This window comes from Stomoxys calcitrans, chromosome 3, assembly GCF_963082655.1.
Source record: "Stomoxys calcitrans chromosome 3, idStoCalc2.1, whole genome shotgun sequence".
Classification (NCBI taxonomy): Eukaryota; Metazoa; Arthropoda; class Insecta; order Diptera; family Muscidae; genus Stomoxys; species Stomoxys calcitrans.
The window spans coordinates 131,832,437-131,846,797 of record NC_081554.1 but is presented as its reverse complement, the minus strand read 5'-3'; positions in this window follow the sequence as shown (position 1 = coordinate 131,846,797).

Sequence of the window (14,361 nt, the reverse complement as noted above, 5' to 3'; positions counted from 1 at the left end):
AATAAACTTTTATTTGGTAACACTTCTTCTACAAAACACAAAAAGAATCATGGAAATATCTCTATTCTATTCCATTTTATGGAACCGGCAATAAAAAAGTCAATTTTTCAAAAAAGTCGAATTTCCCAAATTTTGTTTTTGTTGTCCTAATTGCACATGACACACTATAGCCATATTTACGCAACATACCTTATCGTAAAGGAAATTTTCATACCTTTCCAACGATGTATAAAACATTTCTCAACTCGGATTCTATCTACTCTAAAATTCATTTACACTTCATTAAACTCTATATAAAAATGTCTATTTGTGAAATGGAACCTTATATGGGGCCTACACTAAAACATTGATAGATTTGCCCAGGGTTTACAATACAAATGTGTTAGAATAAAAAAAGGTCTCCTGCCAAAGTTTAAAAAAATTGGAATAAAAATATGTGTTTTAGAGCGAAAACACTTCGCATCGGCGTGCGTTTATATGTATATTAGCTACTCCCAAAATAAAAAAGCATTTTAGTTTTGTATTATTTGATTTTATTCTCTACCAAATAATCTAAGGTATCAAAATTTAAAAGCTCTTTAATTTGAATGGCATCGGGATCGTCCTTATCTATATCGTCACATATTTTTGGTAGCCATTTAGTTCTGATGCTGTATAGTACCGGATCAGACGATAACAATAAATATTGAAGTAAATCATAATTTTGGTTAAATTTGGTGCTCTTTCGGGTATTGAAAAGCCGGAACTGTTTAACATCTCTATTACGGGATTCCTGAGCTTCTTCTGTAAGTTCTCCTAACGGAAGTATGTTGTATTCCACAATTTCCTTGCCATGATGTAAGACTTTATGTACTGTCGGTGTTAAAGCTTTCCACGAATATAAATCAGGTAAAATGTTTTTTGTGTCATTACTATAAGCTTCAAATTTGGTTGAATTTATCATCTTTTTGCTATTGATTACAGCCAAAATCACTTTGAATCGTCTTAGCAAGTGTTCATCAAGACCGGTTATTTTAGATGTCGATACGGGGTCCTCAAAAAACCGCCTTGCCGAGTTGCCATCATTTGTGCTTCCGTATCCGTAAAGAGGTTTATCTATTATAAGTCCCTTTTGTTTAAACTCCAACTGGATTCGATTCTTCTCTTCCTGCCTCATTTTGTGAAGATCTTGGTTGTTTCTAGCAGAGACATCGCGGTTTCCAGGGCTAGTCCGATATTTAAGGTCATACGATAAATGCAAACAATACTCCATGAATCGAATTCTACAGTGCAGGGGCGAAATACCGAAATTGAGCGCATTTTCGTTTACTAAATTTTCATCAGACTTGTCCTCGAATTGCCCATTCTTCTTGCCACAAATATTGCATCTCCAATTGGACATAACGCCAGTTAATGCGTTTGCCACCTTTCCATCGATCATAGTGAGTTGTAGTTGAAACGAAACTTTTATATTTCTTCCCAATTGGTTTATAACAATCATGGGTAATGCAGCAATTTCTTCCTTTATTTCGTTCACCAAAGATCGTGTTGTGTTCCGGTCTTCCTTTGTATACTCAAACCGAATTGGGCGACATAAATATTTTGACCCAGGTGTTCTATTTATCCATATATCTTGAAATGCATTTTCTTTCGATGATGAAGATTGGTCCTTGTACAATCTCATTCTCAATGGTACTAATGATGCCATGAAAATTGATGCGAAGTTGGTATCTATTTCTGTTTGTTGCTTATATTCGGAAAATCCAGATGATCCATCACAACCCCATTTGCTGATCAAAACCACTTCGGAATTATTACATGTGTTCAACTGTTCTTCAGTAAAATTAGAAATAATTCTAACAGCTGTATTTTCAACAAGATCAGCAAGTTTCACTCTTGCTTTTAATTCGTCCACGTATATATTTGATGGCACCATTTTCGTCCTGGTGTTGTACAATTTATGTTTTGAGGGTAAACAACCCCATCCTTTTTCACGAAGAGCCTTCCTCATTGTTGAGTATTTGTTTCTTGAGAGGCCTAGGTTCAAAATCAGGGCCAGTGCATCTTCCTCCGTGAATTCTGTAGTCGATTTTGGAGTTGGAATACTTTCTACCATTCTCTTTACCCTTTTCGGAGATGCTAATGGTAAAACATCGACAATTCGTCCAACATTTTTTGGTTGTGTTTTTAACAATGCTGTTTTGAACGTATCTTTTATTAAATTTGGCGGATGTGCCGCCAATAGTTCCTCTTGTTTTTTCTTTTTGGTTTTCTCCGTAACTTCGTCGTATGCTTTGCTAGGCCGGCCGGGAATCAGCGGTTTAATTTCAATAAGTAGATCCGATTTCAGCCACTTCTCATACATTTTGAAAAACTTGATTTTTGCGAATGAACATTCTGGCAACCTTCTCTCAAATGATTTGTAGAATTTTTCAAGTTTGTCTAAAGCGTCTTTATTTAGCCTTATTCCATATATGTGGTCCAAAGTGTAAACAAGTTCCTTAAATGACTCCGTGTATGATTTGGAATCATTTTTGATGTCCCATACAATTTTCGAAAGAGTGGAATACTTCAGTATGACTTCCATAACTTATAAATGTCCTTTACGCCTCTACAAAATATAATGAAGAAAATTTGGATTTTGTTCAAATATTTATGCAATATATTCACAATTAATGACCCATTTCAGGTATCAGACGCAATCGTAAAAAGGGGTCCAAAGTGCCTCTTTTTACTTACTCTTCTATAATTATTTACCTGGACTCGAATTTGGTTAAAAAAAATGACAATGAATTTTTTATGGGTAGGTTTTTTCACATTCATTGATACGGTGGATTTCCTGGGAATTCGACATAGCGAAACAGGTAACATTTGTCTGCATCAAATCTTAACACAAATATATATATATATGCAGGTATATTTCTAGGTTACTTTTTATTCAAAAATCATCAGCTTACATTAAAAATAGATGTAGGTACTATACAAACGCACGCCGATGCGAAGTGTTTTCGCTCTAAAACACATATTTTTATTCCAATTTTTTTAAACTTTGGCAGGAGACCTTTTTTTATTCTAACACATTTGTATTGTAAACCCTGGGCAAATCTATCAATGTTTTAGTGTAGGCCCCATATAAGGTTCCATTTCACAAATAGACATTTTTATATAGAGTTTAATGAAGTGTAAATGAATTTTAGAGTAGATAGAATCCGAGTTGAGAAATGTTTTATACATCGTTGGAAAGGTATGAAAATTTCCTTTACGATAAGGTATGTTGCGTAAATATGGCTATAGTGTGTCATGTGCAATTAGGACAACAAAAACAAAATTTGGGAAATTCGACTTTTTTGAAAAATTGACTTTTTTATTGCCGGTTCCATAAAATGGAATAGAATAGAGATATTTCCATGATTCTTTTTGTGTTTTGTAGAAGAAGTGTTACCAAATAAAAGTTTATTTAACATCTTTGCAATAAAATGTGACGTAATACTTGTTTTTTAGCAATGAATATAGCACTACTTGAAAATTGACTTTTTTCAGTATTTTGATCGCTACGATCTCATTTATGGCTAGGATATGGCGAGACATACCTTAAAATGTTGGGAACATTTTAAGCTTTCATTTAAGTTCAAAAAAAGCGAAAAAATCCCCGTGGAACTTTTTTTCCAGTGAGAAACTTTTGAAGTTTAGTAAAAAAATTGGCCATTTTGGTCTTAAGATAACGGTGTTGTTTGATATCGAAATTAGCCAAATTAGCACTTAAAACTTTTCTTAATACCTCGACTTTGTGAAAATGGAAAGAAATGATAATGCTTTGATGGCCAAAGTTTGCGAAAACTTAAAGGAAATGGGAGTATCTTTTTTGAAAAATTTTGCAATTTTTTGACAAAAAAAATATTTTTCATATTGAAAACGATGCCATTTTTAAACCGCCAAAGATATTCACGTGATTCCTTTTGTATTTTATGCACACATATGCTGGCATAATTTGTGTGAAGTATGAAGTTTATAGCTTTAAAATTGACGGAGTTATTTAAAAAACACTGAAAAAAACCAAGGCCAAATTTTCATATTTTAAAATTAAACAATTCATAACTCCTTAACAGTACACGATGGCATGGTACTTTATGCATAAGTTTTTTAGATCTTGTCAAGCTCTTTCTCTAGAGTCCTAAATCATGTAAATCGGTTGAGTAGATCAAAAGTTATGGCCCCCAGAAGCTTGGAGAAGTCAAAAGTGGTCAACTTTCACACCCTGTAACTCACCCTGTATTAAAGATATGGACCAACAACAGCACTTTTCTGAAAGCCTATGTCCTCCTCTACAAATGTCTAGAACATTTTGTATGGCTAAAATCAACAGATAAAAAGTTGTAGACTTATTTCCAATTTTTTTGCCATTTGGCCCACTGTGCGGAGGGTATATAAGATTCGGCCCGCTTTTACTTGTTAGATATAAAGAGTTGCCGACTTTCGACAATCAAATTTTCTCCAAAACATGACTTAATATATGGGAAAATTGTTTTGAACTAGTTTTAATTGGCCACTTTACGCCAATTCAATTTTCATTAGGATAGCTCTTTCCTAGCTCGAGCTGGAATGTTTCTAAGATAGCTCCATTCTTGGATATTTTTCTACACAGTCGTAGTTAATGGGTTAATGACATTTTCTTTAAAGACCAAATCATTCAGATTAATGTACATTTTAAAATAAATATTTCAAATGAAACCACTTCGTTTTTTCTTGGAATTTCATAATTCACAATACAACAATTAAGGCAATTGATACTGAGCTCATAGTGAGTTAGGATCGAAATCTATCAGTCAATGGCAAGCAGCGTTGATTCTTGTAGAAATTTATTAGTTATGTAGGCGGTTGAGTGAAGCAGACGTGTTTTTATTTCGCTCCTCAAAGAAAAAAACTATATATCCGTATCTCGGAATAGATACAACCTATTACGAAAACAAATTTAAAGCCTTTTGGAGTAGGCTAGAAATGAACTCCAAAGACTCAACATCTGCGGTGGTGGCGTCAGACCGCAGCGTGTTATCCTCCCTCCTATAGGTGTGGGTGCCTTGGCACCTGTAGTCGAGAGTATTGCTTCGAACGCACAACTAGTCGTTAGACTAATTTATGAGGAAGAGACGGATAAACCAGAGGGATGCACAGTACGTCCCCAGCCTTTAAGTAAAGGTGGTGTTTCTGACTCGAATTCAGACTGCGACTATGTCAATGAAACAGTCATCGCAGCCGAATCGAGAGATGAGGGCATCGGGATGACGGCAGAAGAGAGCGATGGCTTTGCTAAGCTCACAAGCAGACAGAGAAAGCGATCCGGTGCACGACGAAGGAGACAGAGGAGTATGTACCGGCAGCGCAATCGGGCGAAAGTGCAGGATGCTGGAAGGGATAGAACTGACATCCTAAGCACTTCTACGGAAGCTGGAAAAAGAATCAGATCTGCCGAAGAGCATAGCACTACTAAAATACTGAAGAAAAAAGGAGCTCCCCGCTTTCAAGTACTCTAAGAAAACCAAGCCAGCCATCTCGCAATGGAGACTCCAGACAGTGTCCTACGGAGGTAAACAAGGTTGGAACAGGAACGAAGGAAGCGCGCACGGCCCCTGAGTCTTCATGGAGAACTGTGACTTCCAAACTGAGGCCACAGCCATCACGGAAGGGGAATATGGTCACTGAGAATGGTAAAGAGCCACCCAGATCATCGGTCCCAAGAGGAGGATATGGTAAACGATCGGATTTTTGAACATGTGTGGAACTCTGTAAAGGGTCCACCCATGCAAATGAAGAGCTGCGAGTTTAGAGGCGACATCTTTACGCTGCGTTTTGCGTCGGCGGAATGTATCGATACCTTCAAACAGCTCGTCAGAGGTATTCACGCTACATGGGAGGGCGCAAAGCTCGACCTGGTGAGAAAGATGGATATCCCCAGCTCGACTTTATAAAGAGTCGGAAGACTAGACTAGGCAAAGAACCTAAAACGATAACATCAGGCAGTGCAGTGGCAGGAAAGTCAACGAGTTTAAAGAACAGGGAACAGACGATGAGATCATCACCTACTCCCAAGATGCCCATTTATTGGAGGACCAATGATTGAGGTAATCCAGATAAACCTCCACCGGAGCGAGACTGCTACATACGCTCTGATGGAGGAAATCGGTAAGAGCAATACTCATATTGCCTTAATTCAGGAGCCATAGACGACGCAGAACAAAGTTTCTGGTCTGAACCATCAACTACCAATTATTCTATGCTAACACAGGTATTCGACCGAGGACCTGCATTTTTTGTCATACAAATTTGAATTACATATTTTCCCCAGAGTTGTCAACGTCGGATGCAACAGTGGTGAGAGAGGAAGACGGTGGAGCATACCTGCCATCACTTTATCTACCTTTCGACTCTCTGAAACCGCCACCCACGTCAGAGCTGCAACGGCTGGTGAGGAAAGCAAAACAGACAGGAAACGAGGTACTAATAGGGTGTGACGCGAACTCTCACCACATTTCGTGGGTTAGTACCGATACTAATAAGCGGGGCCAAGCCCTGGCAGAGTTCTTGAATATTAACGCTTAATATTGGTAACACCGCTGCCTTTGTTAATAGGATTAGGGAGGAGGTATTAGATGTGACGATATGTTCGGAAAATCTAGTCGATGAAGTTCAGGATTAGAGTGTCCCCACTCTTTCTCTGACCATAGCTACATTAGGTTTAGAATAGCACGGCCAGCGCCGAATCCGATAAACTTCCGTAATAAGTTGAAAACCAACTGGACAAAATTCCAAAAGGCTACTCAGAAGACGTGGGCAGGATAATTTGGATTGTCCAAGCATAGAAGACCCTGAAGAAACTGTCTACAGGATTACGACTGCACTGGTGGGGTCCTTTGAAGATAGTTGTCCTCTTCGGGAAAGGAAATCAGCCCAAGAAAAATCCTGGATGACGGGGGTGTTTTTCAATATTGGGAAAGAGGTCCGCAGAATTTTTAACAGAGCACGTCGTAAAAAAGCCGAAGTTTTTTGGGATGTGTATTACACACGGCTCAAGGAATACAATAATATTACCAGAGTGGCAAAACGTGCCTCCTGGAAGCCTTTCTGCGTTAATGACGCCGCCAAGATAAAAAAGTTTCTTTCAAAATCCATGTCCAAACTGAAACTTTAGAAGACGACATGGGAGTGAGAGCAGAGACAATGGAAGACTTGTTGAGGCTTTTGATGAAAACCCATTTTCCACAGGATACGACGGGACCCACGGAGACACCGGTATCTTAAAATAATGACGTTGATCGAAGGTTTATAATAACGGAATTTATGGTGAAGAAATCCTTGAGGAGCTTCAAACTATTTAAGTCACCCGGACCTGATGGAATATTTCCGGCGTTACTACAGAAAGAGGCAGACTATCTGGCACCTCGTCTGGCCAAAATTTTCAGAGCGTGCCTAGGACTTGCATATACTCCGAAAGCCTGGCAGGTGGCAAGGGTGGTGTTTATACCCAAGCCAAGTTATGCGACACCAAAGGCCTACAGATCCATAAGCCTTACGTCCTTTCTACTCAAAACCATGGAACGTATTGTGGGCACCATGATAAAGAGTTGGGCATCCAGCGAACTGCTCGAATACAAACAGCATGCCTATGGCAAGGGAAGGTCGGTGGTGACTGCCCTGCATGCGGTTGTGCATAAAATAGAAGAATACTTCGATGCCAAAACCTACGCATTGGCGGTATGCATAGACATCAAGAGGCTTTTAACAATGTGCGGACCGACTCACTGATCCAATCCTTAGACCAGTACTGGGTGGATCCGGTCCTTAGAGACTGGATAAGCCATATGCTAAGGAACAAGTGGATAAATCGTGTGTCCCATGGCATAAATATAAGGGTAGAAAGTGGCACAGGGCACCCCACAGGGGGGCATTTTATCGCCTCTTCTATGGGTGACCACCATAAATGACCTATTACGGATGCTGATTGAGGATGGATTTAAACCCATCTGCTACGCAGACGATGTTATAATACTTCTAAGGGGTAAGGATCCGAACGAGCTATGCAGAAGGGCCGAAAGGGTCTTACATATGGCATATGACTGGGCTAGACCCAGAGTTCTCAATGTTAACCCAGAGAAGACTGAAATATGCCTGTTCACGACGAAGACGAAAGTGGGCCAATTTAACGCACCACATTTCCTCAATAAGACGATTTCGATATCTGACAAGGTCAATATTTAGGTGTGATCTTGGACAGGAAACTGAATTGAAAGGAAATTCAGGAGGGTACTGGGAAGGCTCACAGATGTTGGGCACTATGTAGACGGGCCGTAGGCTCGAAATGGGGCCTGAACACGAGGGTAGTCCACTGGCTCAGGAGCGTGATTAGACCAATACTTATTTACGCCTCAGAAGTTTGGTGGACAGCTATGGAGAAATAGTGCAAAATAAGGACCATAAAAGAGGTTCAGAGAACATGTTGTCTTGGCATAGGCGGGGCGATGAGGTCCACGCCCACTAGGGCACTGGAGACTATTCTAGATATCCGACCCATTAACATACAGATTAAGTGTGAGGCAGCCACTGCGGCTATGAAACTTAAGGCGATGGAAGAATGGATTGATAATGGGAGCAGCTCATACCATCGCGGTATAATCGAGGCGTCAATAGGAAACCTGGAAGGAAGGGAAGAGGTTTCCGATCGGATACCTGAGATGAACCTTAATATCGAGTTCGAGGCACTGCTGCCATCGGCACAGTCTTGGATTGACGGAACCCTAGTATTGCCATCTGAAAGATTATGTTACACGGATGGATCAAAGCTAGTGGACAAAGTGGGCCTGGGGGTATACATTGAGAACCCAGGGACTGAGATCTGTTTTAGACTGCCTGACCAAAATACGGTCCTGCAGGCGGAGATCAGGCCGATCACGGAATGCGTGAAGTGGTGTGGTGCTACCGCGAGGACGTTGAGTGTGAACATCTTTAATGACAGTAAAATTGCCATAAGGGCAATAACAACCAAAACGGTAAGGTCACAAACAGTCTTGCAGTGTAAAAAGTAGATTAACGTCTTCTCTGAGGATGGGAAAATCCGTATCGTTTGCGTACCGGGCCATAACGGAGTAAGGAGAAATGAAAAGGCAGAAGATTTGGCGGTAAAGGCCAGAGGACTGCCGTCAATAAACTTGGTTAACCCGAAGCCTTTTGGGTCGACGCAATCCGAGTTAAGAGCGAGGGCGACGAATGCGCATACAAAATTGTCGAACAGCGAAACGGTCGGTAGAACGGCGAAAAACCTATGGGAGGATCCAGATCGTGAGACGACGAGACAATTACTGAAAGGAAGCAAGAATGAGGTCAGTATAGCAATTGGTATCATAACTGTGCGGCAGGTGATAGCATGTGTAGGGCTTGGGGGAAGATGATGATACGTTGAAGCATTTCCTTTGTCATTGTCCGGCTTTCGCGTCTAACAGCTTATGCTGACATTTTCAATAGTGTATTGTGGCGATTTTGGTCGACTTAGATTCACTATGTGAATTTTTTATTGGAGGTGGTGGGTATCCGAAGTTCTGCCAAATAACGCAGGTTCTTGGCCGAACTTATTGCATTTTTACTTTTTTTACTTCCTATGTCACTAGCACATGCAAACAATTTTTTGCACCAAACATTTATTTTTTTTAACAAATATTATATAATGGTGTTAATATTTTAAGTACAAAGCTCAAAAACACTTCTGGCGCTATGTCTGTCTGGTATTGAACTGATAGCAAATGGAATTTAAAATCTTTACCAATGACGCGAACAAATTAATACCAGACGATATCGGCAAAGTACCGTAATTTTTCTATCAGTAGTTAATTTAAAACCAGCAGATAGTGTTTGCATTTATTATTAATCTTTTTTTATCTGTGCTTAACGTGATTTAGATCCCATAAAAACCGATCTAATTAATGTTTTGAACTAGGAGTACAACTGACTGTTGCACATTTTAGCGACTTTTGGTAGTAGATGCGGCTTTTGTGGATCTTAAATCATGATATCTCTTTATATGGTAGATACATCCAAATAAGGCACGATATTCCACAGAGATTACATAATTTACTGTACAACCGTCTTACTGTACCGTCTCCCTGTTTCACCACTGTTACATACGACTTTAACAACTCTGGGGAAAATATATAATTAAAATTTTTATGACACCTAATGCAGGTCCTTGGCCGAGTACCAGTGTTAGCATAGAATAATTGGTAGTTGATACTGAACCAAAAACTTTGTTCCGGGTCGTCCATGGCTCCTGAACTAAGGCAATATGAATCTTGCTCCTGCTGATTTTCTCCATCAGAGCATTAGTAGCAGTCTCGCTCCTGTGGAGATTTATCTGGATTACCTCAACTATTGGTCCTCCAGTATATGGGCATCTTGGGAGTAGATGATGATCTCATCGTCGGCTCCCTGTTCTTTAGACTGCATTTACTTTCCTGTCACTGCACTGCCTGATGTCATCGTTTTAGGTTCTTTGCCTAGTCTAGATGGATGTGATATCCATCCATCCACATCCATCTTTCTCACCAGGTCGAGCTTTGCGCCCTTCGATGGAGCGTGAATAGCTCTGACGAGCTGTTTGACTGTTTCAATACATTCCTCCGACGCAAAACGCAGCGTAAAGATGTCCCCTCTAAACTCGCAGCTTATCATTTGTATGGGCACCCTCTACAGAGTTCCACACATGTTCAAAAATCCGATCGTTAACCAGATCCTCCACTTGGGACCGATGATCTGGTGGAATCCTATGCACAGCCGATATTGATGACTGCATAAGTCAGCTCATCTCTGTTGTGCTTCCTTGCCACTCCGGCGTAAGAGGGCGGCAATGGCAAAAAACCATTCTCAGCGACCATCTTCCCCTTCCGTGATGGCTGTGGCCATTTGGAAGTCACAGTCCTCCATGAAGACTCAGGGGCCGTGCGCGCTTCCTTCGTTCCTGTTCCAACTTTGTCCACCTCCGCAGGACACAGTCTGGAGTCTTTATTGCGGGATAGCTGGCTTGGTTTTTCCAGAGTACTTGAAAGCGGGGAGCCCGATTACGCTGCCGGTACATACTCCTCTGTCTCCTTCGTCGTGCACCATATCGCTTTCTCGGTCCGCTTCTGAGCTTAGCAAAGCCATTGCTCACTTCTGCCGTCATCCCGATGCCCTCATGTCTCGATGGGGACGAACTGTGCATCCCTCTGGTTTATCCGTCTGTTCCTCATTAATTAGTCTGACGACTAGTTGTGCGCTTGAAGAATTACTCTCGACTACATGTGCCAAGGCACCCACACCTATAGGAGGGGAGGACAACACGCTACGGTCTGACGCCACCACCGAAGATGTTGAGTCTTTGTAGTCCATTTCTAGCCTACTCCAAAAGGCTTTAAATTTTTTTTTCGTTATATTCCGAGATACGGATATATTCCGAGATACGGATATAAAGGGTGATTTTTTTGAGGTAAGGATTTTCATGCATTAGTATTTGACAGATCACGTGGGATTTCAGACATGGTGTCAAAGAGAAAGATGCTCAGTATGCTTTGACATTTCATCATGAATAGACTTACTAACGAGCAACGCTTGCAAATCATTGAATTTTATTACCAAAATCAGTGTTCGGTTCGAAATGTGTTCATTCACCGTAACGTTGCGTCCAACAGCATCTTTGAAAAAATACGGTCCAATGATTCCACCAGCGTACAAACCACACCAAACAGTGCATTTTTCGGGATGCATGGGCAGTTCTTGGACGGCTTCTGGTTGCTCTTCACTCCAAATGCGGCAATTTTGCTTATTTACGTAGCCATTCAACCAGAAATGAGCCTCATCGCTGAACAAAATTTGTAAAAATTTGAACACATTTCGAACCGAACACTGATTTTGGTAATAAAATTCAATGATTTGCAAGCGTTGCTCGTTAGTAAGTCTATTCATGATGAAATGTCAAAGCATACTGAGCATCTTTCTCTTTGACACCATGTCTGAAATCCCACGTGATCTGTCAAATACTAATGCATGAAAATCCTAACCTCAAAAAAATCACCCTTTTGGTGATTTTTCTTTGAGGAGCGAAATAAAAACACGTCCGCTTCACTCAACGGCTACAATTCTATAAGCCTTACGTCCATTCTACTCAAAACCATAGAACGTATTGTAGAGACCATAAAGAGTAGGACATCCAGCGAACTGCTCAAATAAAAACAGCATGCCTATTTCAAGAGAAGGTAGATGGGGACTGCCCTGCACAAGGTTGTGCATAAAATAGAAGAATCCTTGCATGCCAAGAAGTATACATTGGCGATATGCATTGACATCGAGGGGACTTTTAGTAATGTGCGGACCGACACACTGATCCAATCCTTAGACCAGTACCGGGTGGACCGGGTTCAATGAAACTGGATAAACCATTTGCTAAAGAATAGGTGGATAAATTGTGGGTCCCATCACTTAAATTTAAGGGAGAAAGTGGCAGAAGATACGCCACAGGGGGGCATTTTATCATACCATCGCGGTATAACCAAGGCAACGATAAGAAACCCGGATGGATTAGAAGAGGTTTCCGATCGGATCCCTAAATGACACTTCAGGTCGAGTTCGAGGCACTGCTGCCAAAGGCACAGTCTTGGATTGACGGAACTCTGGTATTGCCATTTGAGAGATCATGCAGATGGATCAATGCTAGAGGATAGAGTGGGCCTACTGATCTGCATTGGGAAATGAAAGAGCAAATTATTTTGTAGTGAAGGTCAGAGGACTGCCGTCAATAAATTTGGTTAACTCGAAGGCTTTCGGATCGTCGCAGTCTGAGTTTAGGACGTGGTTGTCGAACGGGTATGTATCACTGTGGAACAGCGAAACGATCGGTAGAACGGCGAGTTAGAGAGATCCGGACCGTGAGAATAAGAGGTTATTACTGAAAGGAAGTAAAAAGGAGGTCAGTATAGCTTTCGGTATCATAACGGGACACATAGGACTACGAGCTCACTTATGTAAATTCGGTGGGGACATAATACCAGACATGAACCTAGAGACGTGGTATGCAAAACAATTAAGGATCTTGTAAATAGCACGGAACTCCATTTTGAGCTTACTTTGTAGTATTTGGAACGCACAACAAGTCGATTACTAGCTTAGGTCTATGTCAAAAGTGGCATGGGGTGGATTAATATCTGCACCCTCTTTTCAACTTAACCTAACCTTATCTAAATCATAATCGACATTGGAGCTGAAGGGCTGAACGAAGCTCACTGTGTTAAATTTAAATCAGCGAAATCGGCAAATAAATGCATCTTTTATGAGTCTAGGGCCTAAATCGGGAGATCGGTCTATATGGGGGTATATTAATTTATAGACTGACTAGCTGACTCGGGCCCGCTCCGCTGCGCCTTCTTTTACTTTACATGGAAAAAAAGTTTCCAATATTTATTTTCGATTTTTTAGTGAAATAACATTTTCCAAAATAGTATATCGCTTGACTAATAGTTTAACAATATAAGTGCCTTTATCTGAATCCCATGTGATCTTTATTGGTCTACCAATTTAAGTTTTGGATACTTGGCCCTGAAAAAATATCAGCATCGTGATCTTCTCTCAAATACCATTTATTTAAGCCCCATATTGCCATTGGCTTAAGAGGAGTTTACAGGAAGAGGTGTCCCCCTATCAAATTCGTATTCTACTCCCAACTACCTTTATTTGAGCCCCATATTGCGATGGTCACTAAAAAATTGCAGTGTGTGGGGTATTTTGGGAAAGAAAATTGGTTCCGAAAATGGGTATCAATTCTTGCTCTACCCCCCTATACTTTTTATTTAGGCCCACATTGTAATGGTCGGTAAATATGCCCGATTTAGGGGTGTTTTGGGGATTGGGGTGGTCGCCCAAACACTAAGCCCGGAAAATATATCAGCAACGTGCTCTATTCTCATATATCATTTATTTGAACCCCATATTGCCATTGGCCTCAAAATTGGATATCAAATTCGTTTTCAAGTCTCATTTATTGCAAAAGTCAGCAAATATGTCCGGTTTGGGTTATTGGCCCTAAAAACTATAAATATTTAGTTCCACTCTCTTTACGACCCTAATTGTCTTGGTGAGCAAATACGTCCTATTTGGGGGTTGTTATGGTGGTGGGACGTCCCCTAGACAGTTGGTCCCTAATGTTGGTAACAGATACGTGGTCTACTCCCAAATATCTATAATTTGAGCCCCAAATTTCCATAGTCGGCAAACATGACCGGCTTGGGGGTGTTTTGGGGGATGAGCGGCCACTCAGTTAGTTGACATTGAAAATAAATATCGGATTCGTGTTCCACTTTAAAAATCCTCTTATTT